This window comes from Lolium perenne, chromosome 4 (assembly GCF_019359855.2).
Source record: "Lolium perenne isolate Kyuss_39 chromosome 4, Kyuss_2.0, whole genome shotgun sequence".
In the NCBI taxonomy this organism is placed as follows: domain Eukaryota; kingdom Viridiplantae; phylum Streptophyta; class Magnoliopsida; order Poales; family Poaceae; genus Lolium; species Lolium perenne.
In genome coordinates, this window is record NC_067247.2 from 306,035,513 (window position 1) to 306,050,093 (window position 14,581).

The 14,581-nt window shown below is 46.1% G+C and overlaps 1 long non-coding RNA gene across 1 annotated transcript; it reads left to right on the plus strand.

Annotated features, from left to right (window-relative positions):
- Positions 1 to 11,815: 11,815 nt before the first annotated feature.
- LOC127349020 (uncharacterized) lies at positions 11,816 to 14,311 on the plus strand. Its single transcript, XR_007880081.2, has 6 exons — positions 11,816 to 11,986; positions 12,075 to 12,182; positions 12,279 to 12,380; positions 12,464 to 12,527; positions 12,615 to 13,163; positions 13,448 to 14,311. It is a non-coding gene; the product is annotated as an uncharacterized lncRNA (long non-coding RNA).
- The last annotated feature ends 270 nt before the right edge of the window (positions 14,312 to 14,581 follow it).

Below are 14,581 nucleotides of genomic sequence, written 5' to 3' on the forward strand. Positions count from 1 at the left end.
GACGGGAAGTCGTCGAACCTCGAACTCCGAAGAGCCTCCACCTTGCACCGTCAACTCCGACGTCGTGGTCAACATCACCAACACCTTGAAGAACTTCAACACCCGGATCCGCCGTCTCACGGACTCCGGCGAGGGACGGCCGTGCTCCACCACTCCAGCGAGCCGCGAGCACGACGAGGCCGGCAGATCCGCGGCAGAACTCCACCGGAGCGCCACCAACGGAGAAGAGGACCGCCGCCCGCAAAAGCCACTCCGGCCGCGCCGCCACCTTCTCAACGCCGCCGGCTAGCACCCAACCTAAACCTACACTATATACACGCCAAGATCCGTCGATTCCCCGTCCTCCCGCCGCCGGAGCGGCCGCCGGAGGGCGAGGAATCGAGCAGATCGACGGCGGCGAGGTGGAAAGGTCGGGGGGGTTCAGAAAATCTCCTTTCTCTACTGTAGACGGGGAAAGGTGAGGACCAAGGTTTATATTTTCTCATATTTATGAAAGAACATAATTAAATTCTAAATCCTAATAGCATACTTTATAAAAAAAACTTTCTAAGAGATTAAGTGTTCTTGTTAATACCTGCTTGGATTGTCTAGAGTGCAACCATCAACCGAGTGAAATATGCATAGACTGGTTTGTATTTCCAAGTTTCACTTCCTCCGTTCTAGATATGAATATATGTATTAGAATATGTCTAAATACTTTGTACTCGTACCTTGTCAAAGTTGCGACACTTACCGTCGAGATAGTTAATCCAACAAAACCATAGAATTGGTTGTTTAGCTTGCTCTGAACACTCGTTAGCCATACTTTGCTGGTGTTACCGTGAGCCGTGACACCACAAACACTAAATTTGATGATTACATCTGAAGAAAGCGAGTCCGATCCACTGCTCCAAGAAAAAAGGGATGGATTTCTTTTGTTATGGAGGTTCATCTGCGATTGTGGTTCTTGTTTAGTACGACGACCGCGTAGGCGAGGCCTGACATCCGGTGTTGTAGGTGGATTCCGACTGGAGAGAAGCGACTCTGCCATGTTCGCACCTGGCCGGCGCCATTATAGTCCACGGCAACCAAGCAAGACGACACGAAAAGGATGTAGAAGTGGACCTCCGTGAGCCAGAGTGGACGACGGCTGCCGTGGCGGTGACCACGAGGGTGTCGTGCTAGGGTGTGGCTTACATTTTGGATTACAGGTTAGTACTTGAGGAAATCGCTGAGCCTTTGATTTGAATAAGATCCGCCAGAGCCCCTCCCAAACCTCCGCCCCGACACACCAAAGCTGCACCCCACGTCTAAGCACCGACGCGCTCTCGTGTGGCTTGCACTTCACCCATCCTAATCGTGGAGCCGCACGCCATGGCACCGCGGTCGGGGCGGAGGTCAAGCCGCACGACCCATCGTTCGTCTTGTGCGTGCAGTTAGGCGAGTGGGTCAGGATCAACTGCGCCGGGGCGCGAAGCGGCGCTGGGTGCTCTAGAGAGGAAGGACATGGGGGATTGGGGATGATTAGCATAATCACAGTCAGGCTTTCTGTAAAAAAGAGAGAGAGGAAGACACCAGACCACACACGACTGCCATCTTGTATAGGATCGACATCATAGCCTTAACGCCAATTATTATAGGGATCATCAATCTGATCGTCCAATATGGTCCGTAGCATATTGGATTCCACGGACCTCTGCTATTCGAAGCACTTCCTCCACTTTCTAGATCTGACCATGTCCTAGAGCAGATGTCCTAGATTTATCGGCTATGAACCGGCCAGCCTATGCCCTGTCGCACCGAGAGCCACATCAAATACGGCCGGCCACCGTCTGCCCGCCTGCTCGCGAGGTTTAGCTATTGCGATGCCTCACGGGAATCGTTGGGACGCACACCGCTGCTTGCATGTAGCCCCGCCCGACAGCCACAACAGTCCTAGCTCCACGCAGCTTGCCTCCACCGCGTTTTACCGCAGCTCGCTCCCGCCTCGTTTCCCGCCGCTTCTCCCGCGTTACCAGCAGCATCGCGCCGTTCCGGCGCCTGGACATGAAGGGGGCGATTAAAACATCCGTAGCTGTAAAACACTCCTACACCCGGCATAGCATCAGCGTTGTCGATGGCCTCCGCCGGCGGATGAGGGAGAAATAATTTCTGCGCCGTAACTGAGCAGAGGTGGTCGAACACCATGACGGCGAGGGGAGGATTTAGGCGTGCATCCGTGCTTCGGTGCGGCTTTTATCGAAGCCATCGAGAGGTCCGATTTGGGCTAGGCCCATGAGGAGGACGACCTTCCGTGACGAAACAAACCTACGAAGCTACAACGGAACAAAATAACTGAACCGGTACGGGGTACGGGGTAGTGGTGCGTTATATGTAAATTGGTGGGAGGGTAAAACAGTCCGAAAAAAAGCGTTGACGAAAATTTTGGCAGAAACCTTAGCTCCTTTATTATCTCTACTACTTAAAAAGAAGGAACGTGTTCCCCCTTCTCCCCCTGCTTTCGTCGTCCTTTCGGTCGTTCCCTTCATCATTCCTCCGCACGGGCTCAACTGGGCCGAAGCCCAACTACCTCGTCATGACCCTCGCCCCTGAGCTTGTCATCCTCCTCCCCTACGCGAGCCGCCGACCACCCTCCTGTTGAAATATTGGGCCCACTTTTAGTGGCCCAAATTAGATTTCAGTTTTTCCTATAAATCTCAAAGCCCACATAGTGGCAGCCTTGTGAGTTTGAGCCCAAGTTGGTGGCAGCTCACTAGGGAGTGGCAAGAGGTGGGAAGTTTAGTCCCACATGGAAAGTTGGGAGGAAGTTAGACCACCTTATAAGGTGGGTTGTTCCACCACTAGTAAGTGAGTGAGAATAGGAGTGCTACACGCGCGCTCCTCCTCCTCCTCGCTCGCTCGTCTCGTCTCGACTCGACTCGACACGACACGTCACGACGCGCGCCGCGCTCGTGGTGAGTGGATTGAGCCTCGAGCCGAGACTTTCCTTACTTTTTGCAGCTCAGGAAAACGAACAGAGTCCTAGACGGACGCGTCGCAGTTAGTCGGTTCGGGTCGCTCCCGGATCGTGGGCTATCTGTAACCGACTCGAAACGTTCGTGCGACGTGGGCGTGGCCCACGTTGCCTAGGGTTTCCCGAGCCTATATAATCTCCTGCCCGGCTACCGCAGAAAAATCATCCAATACACGAGTTAGGGTTTCCACCTCTCTCTGCTTGCGCCGCCATCGTAGCCTACTCCATCCCGCGAGCCGACGTGCATCGGCGAACGGGAGAGCAGGTCTCCGGAACCACTCGTCCTTGCGATCCTGTACGGGAGAGGGCGGGTGGGTTTTTGGGAAGCGCTCTGCGCGGCTCGCTCAAGTTCTTCATCACGGGTCGCCTTCCGTCCAAGTCGGGCGGTGCTGCCTACCGTCGTCTTCAACGCCATCTACTTCGACCCGTCTTCCCCGTCGTCAACAACGTTGTCATCAACAACGTTACTGCAGCGACATCATCTGCTACACCTCCACCGCCACCTCCACCAGATCGGTACGTGCGACATATCTCGATCTGTTTAGCGATGGATGTTGTCTTGTTTGCTATGCTACTGTTCATGTTGATCACTACATCTAGTATGTTCGAGTTTCACATGTTAGTACTTACTGTCTTCATGCTTAATATTGTGGAATTAATCATGGAAATTGTGCCTAATTATCCAACAATCCAAAAACCTAATTGTAGGCAATTTCCTGAGTTAACAATGGCTGGTTTTTCCGATGCACTGAGGCCGGATAAGTTTACCGGTGTGCACTTTAAGAGGTGGCGAGTATAAGGCCATGCTGCGGCTTACTCATACGAAAGTGTTCGAAGTTGCCGATGGTTTACACGAAGGAACTATATCTGACCAAGATCAGAACAAGTTCAAGGAAAACAATACTCTCTTTCCAAATCGGATGCGTTACGAGTATTCTTGCAGATCGTACGTGTGATGTGTACATGCACATAACGAGACGGTAAAGAGCTACGGGAGGCACTGAATGCTAAGTTCGGTGCAACCGATGCGACGATGAAGCGTACATCATGGAGAACTTCCATGACATCGGGATGGTTAACAACCGTTACGTAGTCGAACAAGCTCATGAGATACGGTGCATTGCGAAAGAGCTCGAACTCCTTAAGTGTGCCTTACACGACAAGTTTGTGGCTGGATGCATCATCGCTAAGTTGCCCCCTTCATGGAGGAACTTTGCCACAACTCTCAAACACAAGAGACAGGAGATATCGGTTGAAAATCTGATAGCGTCTCTTGATGTTGAGGAGAAAGCTCGAGCTAAGGATAATCTTGAGAAAGGAGAGGGTCGATCTAGCGCCAACATGGTGCCGAAGAAACCCTACAGCAAGAACAAAGGGAATAACAAGCCCTCCTTCAAAAAGCCTATGAAGACTACAACCTTCAAGAAGAAGAAGAGGATATACAAAGCTGATCTGTGCTGGTTTACCTGTGGAGAGGCTGGCCACTTTTCTAAGGACTGTCCCGGAGAGGGCAGACCGCAAGAAAAAGGGGAGGCAAGTCAACACTTGTGACCGCTAGCAATGCTTGATGGGTACGGTAATCTCTTTCTGTTCTTTCGGTATTTCAATCTCCATGTTGGTGGATTGATACAGGTGCTAATGTTCATGTGTGTGCTGATATATCCATGTTCACTTCTTACCAGGTCGCCGGGATTCTTCCGTCTTGATGGGGAATGGGTCACATGCTTACGTTCGTGGTGTTGGCACGGTAGATCTGAAGTTCACTTCGGGAAGATCGTGCGGTGAGGAACGTGCGGCATGTCCCTACTATGAACAAGAATCTCGTTAGCGGCTCCCTTCTATGCAGAGATGGGTTTAAGGTTGTTTTAGAGTCGAATAAAGTAGTTGTTTCCAAGTTTGGACAATTTATTGGTAAAGGCTATGAGTGCGGAGGCTTGTTCCGCTTTTCGCTTTCCGATTTCAGTAATAAGTCCGTGAACCATATCTGTGGCAATGTTAGTGATGATACCAGTGTTTGGCATTCTCGTTTATGTCACATTAATTTTGGTTTAATGTCTCGGCTATCCAGTTTAAGTTTAATTCCGAATTTCACCATTGCCAAAGGTTCTAAGTGCCATAGTTGTGTGCAATCTAAGCAACCTCGGAAGCCTCACAAGGCGGCCGAGGAGAGAAACTTGGCACCTCTAGAACTCATACATTCTGATCTATGCGAGATGAATGGTGTGTTGACAAAAGGTGGAAAGAGATATTTCATGACATTGATTGATGATGCGACTAGATTTTGCTATGTTTATTTGTTGCGAACTAAAGATGAAGCTTTAGACTACTTTAAAATTTATAAGGCCGAAGTTGAAAATCAACTAGAGAGAAAGATCAAGCGTCTCGGGTCGGATCGTGGTGGTGAATATTTTCCTAAAATCTTTGATGAATTCTGTGAGGAACATGGTATTATTCATGAGAGGACGCCTCCCTATTCACCCCAATCAAACGGGGTTGCCGAGAGGAAAAACCGCACGCTGATCGACTTGGTGAATTCCATGTTAGCCACTTGCTGGTTTATCAAAGGCATGGTGGGGGAGGCTTTGTTGACTTCATGTCATGTCCTGAATAGAGTTCCTAACAAGAATAAAGATAAAACCCCTTACGAGGAGTGGGCTGGGAGAAAACCATCACTTTCGTATTTGCGCACATGGGGATGTTTGGCGAAAGTCAATATTCCAATTACTAAGAAGCGCAAACTTGGACCAAAGACAGTGGATTGTATCTTTCTAGGTTATGCTCCGCGAGTGTAGGATATAGATTTTTAGTAGTTCAATCCGAGGTACCTGATATGCATGTTGATACTATTATGGAATCTCGTGATGCAACATTTTTTGAGAATATGTTTCCTATGAAAGATATGCATAGCATTGCTAGAATTTCTACTGAGATAATTCCTGAGTCCAGTACATCTAATGAGTATTTTGAACAATCACATGATAATGTTCTTGAGAAGGATGACAATGAAGCTCCTAAACGGAGCAAGAGACGAAGGATTGAAAAATCCTTTGGTGATGATTTCATTGTGTACCTTGTGGATGATACTCCCACGTCCATTGCAGAGGCATATGCATCTCCAGGATGCGAGATAGTGGAAAAGAAGCTGTCCATAATGAGATGGACTCGATTCTTTCTAATGGAACTTGGGAGTTGTCGAACTGACCCCATGGATGCAAGCACGTGGGCTGCAAATGGGTGTTCAAGAAGAAGCTAAGACCTGATGGTACTATTGAAAAGTACAAGGCGCGGCTTGTAGCGAAAGGCTACACACGAGAGAAGGCGAAGATTACTTCGACACCTATTCACTGTCGCTAGACTTACCACCATTCGAGTACTACTATCCATGGCTGCCTCCTATGGTCTTATCGTTCATCAAATGGATGTAAAGACAGCTTTCCTTAATGGAGAGTTGGAAGAGGAAATCTATATGGATCAGCTTTGATGGGTTTGTAGTAAAAGGTGAAGAAAGAAAGGTGTGCAAGTTGCTGAAATCCTTATATGGCACGAAACAAGCACCTAAGCAATGGCATGAGAAGTTTGACAGAACTTTAACTTCATCGTAGGCTTTGTTGTCAATGAGGTGACAAGTGTGTTTACTATCGCTATGGTGGGGGCGAAGGTGTTATACTATGTTTGTATGTGGATGATATTCTGATCTTTGGTACAAACATGAGAGTAATACACGAGGTCAAGTCTTTCTTGTCAAAGAGTTTTGATATGAAAGATGCAGGAGAAGGCGATGTGATTACGAATATCAAGCTGATTAAGCACGAGAGTGGGATTACTCTAACGCAATCCCATTATGTTGAGCAGATCTTGAGCCAGTTCGTCTATATTTATAGCAAGCCTTCTTCAACACCTTATGATCCCAGTGTGACACTACGCAAGAACCGGAGGATTGCCATAGATCAATTGAGATATTCTCGGATCGTTGGCTCACTCATGTACTTAGCGAGCGCGACTAGACCCGACATCTCTTTTGCTGTTAGCAAGTTGAGTAGGTTCATGTCAAACCCTGGTACTGATCATTGGCATGCACTTGATAGGGTCATGCGCTACCTATGTGGTACAATGAGTTATGGGATTCACTATTCAGGACACCCAGCTGTGCTTGAAGGATATAGTGATTCGAATTGGATCTCGAGATGTAGCTGATACGTACGCCACAAGTGGGTATGTATTTACCTTTGGAGGTGGCGCAGTATCATGGAGATCTTGCAAGCAAACCATATTGACGAGGTCAACTATGGAAGCAGAACTTCTTGCTTTAGACACAACCACCGTTGAATCGAGAATGGTTGCGTGAGCTCTTGATGGACTTGCTGTGGTTGAAAAACCTGTTCCGGCAATCCTTTTGAATTGTGACAATCAAACTGTAATTGTCAAAGTGAACAATTCTAAGGATAACGCGAAGTCATCAAGACACGTCAAGAGACGTTTGAAGTCTGTCAGAAATTGCGAAACTCGGAGTAATAAGCTGTTACATATATTCAAACAGACAAAAACTCGGCAGATCCCTTTACAAAGGGACTATCACGTAATGTGATAGAAAGTGCATCGAGGAGATGGGTTTGAGACCCGTTGATGTTACGCCATAGTGGTAACCCAACCTTTGTGATCGGAGATCCGTGAATTAGGACCTGGGAAGAACAAACTAGTGGTTTAATTGAGGAGAGTATTATGTAACCCTCTCTATGTGAAGATGCACAACTCTCGATTCTTTGTAAGGCAGGTTGGCAACAAGCCTTAATGTGTTTATGTTGGCTATTTTAGCAAAGATGCTGTCCTACAGAGCATTCTTGAAATAACACACCTATATGAGTCCGATTGTTAAACGTCGCAATCTATGAGATTTGGGTGATCTCTAGTAAACTCATGAAGAGACCACGAAGTATGACGCATATGCTTCACCCGCGGGGTAGGCTACTGGCAGCCATGTACTGGTCATGACTTTGAGTGAAACCCTGTTCACGCAAAACTTGCAATTCAAGGCTTAGTCCATTGTTCAAGTGTGAGTGGATGTAGCTTAAAGTTCTAGGCGGAAGTTCAACTTAACAGTCTCCGCTGAAACACTGGTATATAAACAAGCAGCGAGTATTGGTAAATCTCTAAATGGGGATTTGAGATCTGGTGGGGGATTGTTGAAATATTGGGCCCACTTTTAGTGGCCCAAATTAGATTTCAGTTTTTCCTATAAATCTCAAAGCCCACATAGTGGCAGCCTTGTGAGTTTGAGCCCAAGTTGGTGGCAGCTCACTAGGGAGTGGCAAGAGGTGGGAAGTTTAGTCCCACATGGAAAGTTGGGAGGAAGTTAGACCACCTTATAAGGTGGGTTGTTCCACCACTAGTAAGTGAGTGAGAATAGGAGTGCTACACGCGCGCTCCTCCTCCTCCTCGCTCGCTCGTCTCGTCTCGACTCGACTCGACACGACACGTCACGACGCGCGCCGCGCTCGTGGTGAGTGGATTGAGCCTCGAGCCGAGACTTTCCTTACTTTTTGCAGCTCAGGAAAACGAACAGAGTCCTAGACGGACGCGTCGCAGTTAGTCGGTTCGGGTCGCTCCCGGATCGTGGGCTATCTGTAACCGACTCGAAACGTTCGTGCGACGTGGGCGTGGCCCACGTTGCCTAGGGTTTCCCGAGCCTATATAATCTCCTGCCCGGCTACCGCAGAAAAATCATCCAATACACGAGTTAGGGTTTCCACCTCTCTCTGCTTGCGCCGCCATCGTAGCCTACTCCATCCCGCGAGCCGACGTGCATCGGCGAACGGGAGAGCAGGTCTCCGGAACCACTCGTCCTTGCGATCCTGTACGGGAGAGGGCGAATTAGGTTTTTGGGAAGCGCTCTGCGCGACTGCTCAAGTTCTTCATCACGGGTCGCCTTCCGTCCAAGTCGGGCGGTGCTGCCTACCGTCGTCTTCAACGCCATCTACTTCGACCCGTCTTCCCCGTCGTCAACAACGTTGTCATCAACAACGTTACTGCAGCGACATCATCTGCTACACCTCCACCGCCACCTCCACCAGATCGGTACGTGCGACATATCTCGATATGTTTAGCGATGGATGTTGTACTGTTTGCTATGCTACTGTTCATGTTGATCACTACATCTAGTATGTTCGAGTTTCACATGTTAGTACTTACTGTCTTCATGCTTAATATTGTGGAATTAATCATGGAAATTGTGCCTAATTATCCAACACCTCCGCCTCCTCCCGCTTCCAAAGTCCTGCGGAGCTCGGAGGACCTCCAGTTCGCCGGCTTCCTCCCTCAGATCCACGCAGTCGCCGTCCGGGATCGCCCCTTCACGCATCCAACCCTAGCCGGAGGAGGAACTTTCGATCTAGATCGAGTAGAGCAGCCGCGCCGGTGCCCCTCCTCGCCACCGGCATCCCACCGCCAGTAGGGCCTACTCACGGGTGCCCCTTCTCCACCTCCCCTCCTCCTGGCCCCGGTTGAAGAATCCTACAACGGGGGAGGCGAGTGAGGTCCCCCTCCTCATCGTCGGGCTCGGGTCTGCGGGGACGGGCAAGGCGGCGACACGGTGGCTCTCAGGCCACGCCCGGTGACCACGGACGGCGGGAGGAATGCACCAGCTCGCGGTGGCGCAAGGGTTTCGATTGGGAGGCACGGAGGGAAAGCTGCCTGTCGCCTGCCGTGTGCTGGTGCTGCTGGCGTCTTCAGGCGACCACGTCCGTCAGCTGCTGCCGCCGGCGACGTTCCTGACCTGCTGCTGGCCACCACGGCAATTTGCTGCTCCCGGCGACATCCCTCTCATTCTCCATGTTTCTTTGTTCCCTGTTGAGTGTGCAGGCAGTAGATAAAGAACCCATGCATGTGCGAAGGCAGTATATGTGTAGGTAATTGGTATGTGCGAAAGCAGCACATGTATGCAAAATAGGCATTGCTGAATCTCTTCAGATTGTTTCTGTAACATTGTATTTCTTGCACGAAAACATCCCATATTTGCACTATAGTATATTGCAATAGCTTATTTTTTATGTTTCCCCAGAGGTCTGAATGTCTGATCCTATATTAGCAGCAGATTACAATTCGTGGTCAGAATGTTAGTAAGTAATAAATAACGTGTTCTTGTGAGAAGGAAAAGCTTACTACCCTACATGAAGAAAACACTAATGGTAATGATGAAGATCAGACATATGGTAGAGTAGAAAGTCCACCTACTTGTCACATGCAAATTTCACCTGTTTATTCTGCAACACATTCAGTTCATTAACCTGTTTTGCCCAATGGTCACCAAGCAAATTGATGCACTATTTATTCTGGAACACATTCCTCTGTTTAGGTACGAGACCAATTCTATATCACTTCATGTCAATTATATTTTTAGACACACATCATTAGAAAGAATTATATTTTTTGTTTTTATTTATGCAACGGATACCTTACGAACCAAGTTTCTATTCCTGCCCTTTAATTTTGTTCATCATGGTTCCTATCTTAATATTTTGTTATCCTTGATCTTTATCTTTCTCTTCCCTTTTAACATGGCAACAATGCACTTTACTATTGAAATAACTAGATCATACCCCGCGCCTTGCTGCGAAAATGTTTATTATATCAACCTATTATTTTTAGCCAAAAAAATATTAACGAAGTTTCTATAAGAATTTTTAATTACTGCAATTTACAACTTCATGATGATTGCAAAATATCCCAAATAGCTTGCATTCAGTCAATATATAGGATAGAGGTACAGTTTCCAGTGACTTTGGTAATCAGTTAAACATACCTATGCTAGCTGCACCAGAAATATTAAAGTTGCTTCCAATATGAGCTCTGCTGCTTGGGAGAGGATCCATTCTTTTGATTTCTGTTTGGAGCATCAAACGTTGAAGTAAGTTTGTAACCCTCCATTAGCATTTCTTCAGTGCCTTGAAAGGGAGATAAATTTGTTATACTACCAGACTGAAAATGGTTAAAATGCATATTCTGGTTGTTCTTATTGTAACAGGGTAGAGTGTACAGCCTAATTGTCTTGAACATAGCCCTCATTAGCATTCTTCTCAATAAAGATATATTTGTTCTAATATATAATTGAAGATTGTTGTTTGTGCATGCTCCATGAAATAAGCGAGCAAAAATTCTTCAAACCTATTATATGAAGTACTTGCTCACCATAGTCCAGTCGTAATTTGATCATACTCACTTATTTGGTTTCATGCTCCATGAAGCATTTGGTACTAGAAAGGCTATTGCAGTTTGGCCTAGCTTGCTTCACATACATCAGAGCAGAGTACATCTTACATTTTGTTGTCTTAAAGGCATATCATTGCAAGTACTTGGTTGCACCATACTGGAAGAATGACACCATAAAGTTTGAAAAGACCTTAAAGGTTAGTGTTTTTTAACATATGATTTTCGCTTGAGTGCAGCAATCCTAAACCCTTCATTTTTTGTTTCACGGATTCTTCTAGAATTGTGAGTATTTGCAATAGCATAATAATAATAATAATAATAATAAGATGAAGACGAATTCTGGGATTTTCTGTTTAGAAAATAGATATTTTGCAGAGCATAAAAATTGCTCATATACTAACTGGTAGAATAATACGTCTTGTTCTCCTTACAGAATATATTAATGCCAATGGAAATAGGCTCCATAGGTTTATTTTCATTTTTTTATTTTGTCTGTGATGCCTCATTTTGAACCTGGAGGGGAGCACGGAGACAAGGCTGGTTGGATGGGGAGGCTTGGGGCAGCGGGGAAGGAGGGACGGTCTTCGGTGACAAGAGTGGGGGTGGTGGTGGCCATAGGAGAAGCTCTAGCCCGCCTAGACAATCACTCCAGTGGAGGCAGCGGCAAGTTACCTTCTCCAGGACGAGGTCCTTGTTGCCGGCGACCGGCCTCCCTCGTGTGGGAATAGATTGTCGTCTCCTTCTCCCCCTGGTCCATGATCGTCGCCATGTCGAGATCTGCTCCTCCTTCCTGTAAGCACACAAACCCCTTTCTCTGGATACCATGGTTCTTTGATCCGCGAAATTAGACTCCAAATTCCTATAATCCTATGATTTGCAGGTTCATGTTTGGTTGGTTTGAAGCTCCACATGGCAACAATGGTGAGGTGACGTTGTTACCAGATGTCATGAATAAGATGAGCAGCACAACCAGAACCTACACTGCTAGGTTTGTTCATTTATATGATTATTTTTTGTCCTCTTTAACTTTAAGCCTCGTTTGGAGAGTGCTTAAAACATGTTTTTTTTTTCTTTTAATGTGCAGTTGGCCATATGGACTACTGAGGATGCTCAACTGGTGTTAGATAATGTCTCAGTGGGTTCCCTTTCAATAGCACATCTACATTATATGTTGGTTATATGAAAGGTAATTTTGTATTTAGATCACAAGCAGATTGCTAGCACAACTTTCATGTGTGGAAAACCTATCTATTCATTTATCTTTTGTAGATTGAAGCTGCTTGCAACACACACCCAACTGTTGATGTATTATAAACTTTGTATCGTTCTGGAGGTTAGTTATTGTTTTTATAATCCATCTGGGAAATACTTCATGATCTGGAGCGACTAATCTACAGTGTGTCTACTTCTTCAATGCCAGCTTTGAAGCAGGTAACTATCCAGGTTGTAAAGGAGGGAGATTGGGGATTTCTCAATGCTTGTCTTGTTGCCTGTGCATTGCGGTCTGCTACCGTGTCGCTTGATGTTCTGAAGCAACATTTTAAAAATCTAATCATTTTCTCTTGGAGGTTTGGATAATCGGATGGTGTCGAGTACAGGTTGCTGGAAACATTTCCAGATAAGTTTGAGTCAATAATTAGCCGACGACTCATTTGTACTATTTTCAGGAAGCTACAAAGATGGCTATTTTTACTTTGCCCTTGTCAAAGCATGCTTTATAGCTCTACAGCTTTAAGTTATAAAGTGGAAGGATTAATATTGCCCTTGTCAAAGCATGATTTACAGCTCTATTCCAGCTTTAAGACAGGAAGTGGAAGGAGTAAAATTGCTACTATTTTTAGATTGTTTCCTGTTGGAACTTGTGCGCTGATCGAAGATACCATTTTAGGCAAGAAGGCTGTGGAGAAAAACAAGACATTGGCAGAGGCTTTGATTCGTTCAGGTAGACACTAGAAGAGATGATCACCAGGTACTATCTCTTGATCAACCAGATGCTCCTCTAGCTTGACATGCAACAGTGGATAAGAACATATACGCATGTGTTCAAATGTTTTGTACAAAAGATATCATTGTTGTTGCTCATGAGGAAGGAATATTACACTATCAGTTGATTTAAGCTACATCTGCAGTTTTGATTGCAATGCATAAATCTTGCGTATCTTGCATCTACTATTCCTCCCTGATGGTAAATCAAGCAAATTTGAAAATTTTATAGTTAATTAAGTAAAAAAGTGTAAGCTTGTTGACATGCAGCTGTTGTGAGGGAATTTTCCGTGCCCGCCGTCGCTGGCTGTGGACCTATGGCGTTCCCTGTCGCCGGCTGTGGACCTATGGCGTTTAGTTGTAGCTCGTTGTAGGCTAGAGGTTGGTGGTGGCGTGTGCGCGCTGCAGCTGTCGCGTTCAGGCTGTGGGGGCTGAATATTGGCTCATCCAGGCGGTGCGGTGAGTCTTCTTTTTACCATGTTTTTGTCGGCCCAGAGTTGTATATCCCATTTTTCATCGTCTCTGAACTACTAGCGGTTTTCACATTCTTTTTTTCCTGATCAGTTTATTTATGCTATCTCTGGTGAGTTTTATTGTCTACCACTACATGATCTTTTTTTCTGCAACAACTAATAGGGTTAGAAATACAAACATGAAACACGAAATTGTTAAGAAACAATAGTATGTGAAGCACGAGTCTCCTTTGATAGGAAGTTATCATCACCATTGCTTTATAGAGTAGTTTTGAAGTTGTCTGCTGGTCTAATGTATTGCTTATTTCAGATTTTTTGTAAAGGGAGGATTGGGGAAGTTAGGGCGAGGCATGGTGGTGGTGGTGGTGGTGGTGCTTGAGGGTGGGCGGCTCCTCGGGGAGGAGATTGTGGTTTCAGGTGACCAAACCAGAGCAGATGGGGTCAAGCATGGGGTTGTGGACGGGCTGGATCATCAGATTGGCTCGGTTCCGTCGCACCAGAGGGGAAGAAGACAACTTCTGTGCGATTCAGAAAATTGAGTGCTTGGATGGTTATTTGTGAAATTAAAGCAACTTGTGTTCTGTTTTTTTTGTGTGTGGGTTATTTTAAACCCGAGTTATGTGAGATTGAAAAAAAAAACATTGTGAAAGAGAAAAGCTCGGACGTGTATCATTTTACTTCTTGACATATTTTAGAGTTCATATAATGTCGTCTTGTATCAAGATTTACAATGTCGTCTTGTATAAAGATCTCTTTATACGCGTATATCGAGTTAGGAGGTTTGTTATGAGTTGATCTCTCAGCTAACATGCGATGCTTAAAAAGATAAAGAGAGGAAAACATAGTCTCCTTTATGGCTTTAAAATTGTGATATTATTTTAAATTGTTAGATACAGATTAAAGGTAGGAACTGAAGCTAACATGATTATAT